This window comes from Pinus tabuliformis, chromosome 8, assembly GCF_031772625.1.
Source record: "Pinus tabuliformis cultivar Carrire ecotype Pingquan chromosome 8, CPIR1, whole genome shotgun sequence".
NCBI lineage: Eukaryota > Viridiplantae > Streptophyta > Pinopsida > Pinales > Pinaceae > Pinus > Pinus tabuliformis.
Window position 1 is genome coordinate 556560789 of NC_142294.1, and position 3319 is coordinate 556564107.

Below are 3319 nucleotides of genomic sequence, written 5' to 3' on the forward strand. Positions count from 1 at the left end.
ATATAAAAAATATTAGTTAATCACATTTCTTAATTTTTAGTGATACATTCAATAATACAATATTTTACTAGTTGTTTTATTTTTGTGATAAAATCTTTGTCTTTGTTATTTTTGTTTAATTAAATTATATTTAAGCTGAGCCTCAAATACTAACTACTATATAGCCCTTGTTATATAACAAAATAACTGATTTCACTTTTTGAAGCCTACTTTTGGACAGGAAGTGAGTGGGTGGCACAGGCAGAAAAGGAACCACCTGTCTGTCGTTGGATCGTTGGAACTGCTTGCATTTAGTCAATACAGCCAGACCCCTTAGATTGGATGGATGGATGGAAGGAACTGAAATGCATGAAATCATCGATTTGACTCAAGCAAACTGCAAGAAAAGGCAATATCTTCCGTATGGCCAGCACCAGCGAGCTAGCAAGCTTTGTGTCATGTTATCCCCCACTCTCTTTCCGATCCAGCCAGCCAGCCATGCCATCCAGCAATCGCATAATATAATAATTATACTCTAATATATAAGAGATTATTATTTTAATATATTAAATTTTATTTTTACTATTAATTATATTGAAATTTATACCATTCAAAATTTTATATTTTTATTTCTAAAACCATTATAATATTTGATTTAATAATTTAATTTATTCTCATACTTATAAATATATTTAATATAATATTAAAATTTTGATATTAATAAATATTTATCGAGAAAGAAATAAAATACGTATTTACAATTTTAGTGGTTTTGTAAGATTAAATTTTACATTTATAAATTTTAAACTTCTTCATAATTTTTAATCATTGTTTTAGTTTCGACTGGAAAAATAGTTTTTTTTCCCCTGGAAAAATCAGTAATTTTCATTAAGATTAGAAAATTACATATAGTAGATGCCGTTGGCATTGCTGTGATGTTCATAGTAACAAAACTTGTCCTGCTAATCAGGAGCTAAAAATCAATCAACTAGACAATCTAGACTTTCCTACCCTTCTTTTTTTCCACTTTCCACCAACCTTCATTGTTAGGCGGAGCTGTTACAATAATCATTTGTGTTTCATTTGTGGCAGCCATGATATCCTTTTCAGAATCTGTGCTTGTTGGCGAGTATGCTCGTTTGCTGCCTCCAATTTCCTGCCTGGTGTTCTCATATTGCTGCTGTGGGTTACCTGCATTTGTGTCTATTGCTCCTTCGATCAGATATTCATTGTTCTGTAGGTGGTGTGGATAGCTTACTTTGCTGATTTCTGGGTTTATCTTTTCGTCTTCATCTTCTTGTATATTGTTGTTGGTTCCCACATTCCTTTCCTCTTCTTTATCCTCTTCTGCATCCTCTGTCCATGTGGCTGAAAATTGCCATCCTTTCGGTTTTGGTGGTTGTCTCCTTTTCCTATCTTTTTTGTATTGTGGGCGTGTACTCTGTAGATGACCTGTTTGTCGACATATGCAGCAGCGAAAGGCGGTGTTTTCATAATCCAGTGGTTGTTCCCATTGTTTTCCATTGTGAATTAGGATAATGTGCTCTGGTAGGCCTTGACTGAGGTCTACCTCCACACATATCCTGGCAAATGTGTAGATATCCTTGGATAGGCGCTCTTGATCTGCTTTTAAAAAAGATCCCAGGGTATTGCCTATTCCTTCCAGCACTTTGTAGTGCCAAAAGTGTATAGGAAGATTAAACAATTTTACCCAAACAGGCATTTTGGTGACCACCATGCTGTTTGGATCGAAATTCGGGAACCAAGATTTCATAAAAAGGCCAGCATTTCCCCAAAACCATGGCCCTTCGTTCAAAGCATATTCTTTGTCCTTTATGGTGTCAAATTTGACAATAAAGAATCCTTTTGAACAGAGATGGATATCATAGTTTTCTGTCCATATGGAGTAGATCCATTGACAAAGGGCTTCCGGTTTGGGCCAAAATCCATTGAACCTGCATATCACTGCTTTAGTTAAATAATTAGTTTGTATTTCATTTACCTCTGGTATGGAGATTGCTAATGCATGGTTCTGTGTTGTCTGCTCAACAATGTATGCCCCTGGTGTTGTAGCTTGCTGTTCTGGTTTCTTTTGTGGTTCCATCTTCCCTTTGACTGCATCTTTGAAGGAAACAGGTCCTTTTGAACTTGAGTTGGGGCAGCCTCCGCGCAATCTTGTGCTGAGACAGATGGTGGAGTCTTTTGCTATACTGTATTCCACTAGTTTGAACCCCTCCTGAATTACCTTCCCTGCGTAGATGAGGAGTTGCTTGTATGGTGGGATTCCAGTCTTTTCATGTATCCTCTGTTTGAGGATTTCTGTTGCCTCCCATGTCCCTATTTTGATGCATATTGTGTTCCCTCCCATAGATTTAATAAAGAGAGAGCTTTTTTTATCTTTACTCGTCTTTTCTTGTGAGTGTGCTTCCAGATCTGACCTGCATAGGGGTAGATCTGCTCTACAGAGGTCTAGATCTGAAAGCCTATGGCCCGATCTGTTACCAATTACTATAGATCTATGTGTTGTTCCACCTGAGTATCGGTCTTCTGCTGCATACTCGTTTTCTAGATCTGGCTGGGTCCAGGTTATTGCCCTCACCTCCGCTTTACCCGGTTCTGTTGTCTGCGACGGCTTCTCAGTCCTCATGAAGACGGCGTGCACCGAGCAAGCTTTCCCCCTTCCGATCCGCGTGCATTTCAGCAATATAGCCGATCTATTTGTGCCAATTGGGGGTTTACCACCAATTTTCGCCTCCTGTAACAGATCCGGCCGGATCCGAGCCTCCGAGCTGTGTTTGAACCTTATCTCCTGCAAATAAAATGTAACCCTTGCTCTCGGCGGCGCAAAGAAGGCCAGTGCTGGTCTTGCAGCTCCAAGTTGTTGGCTTATGGGCGAATCGTGGGTTTTACAGATGCGATTGGGGCGTAAGAAGCGGAGCAGCAATCCCAATCTCTGTTTGTATAGTTCCCAATCTTGAGGCTGCTTTCCGGTGGTGGATCCGGACCAAACCCGAATGAAGAGGTACTCTGCGCATCCATTTACCAGGGCCCCATCAGTTTCTACCCCGTGTTGTTCTATGTGATTAGCGGCGGCACAAACCAGATCTATTGTGATCCTGTAGAACGCCTTCACCGTCGCCTCCATTCGATAGTGGATGAGATCCGGCCTATTTGATGCGAGAATCCGAGTATAGTGTCGATGAGAACCCTGATCTGTCATGTATGTAACCTCCTGAGCCACGATGGGGTGGGTAAAACCCATTTTCTGTTTGCTATGATCCAGTTCTTGTAACTGCTTTCCGTTGGTAAATCCGGGCCAAATCCGATTGAAGCGATCATG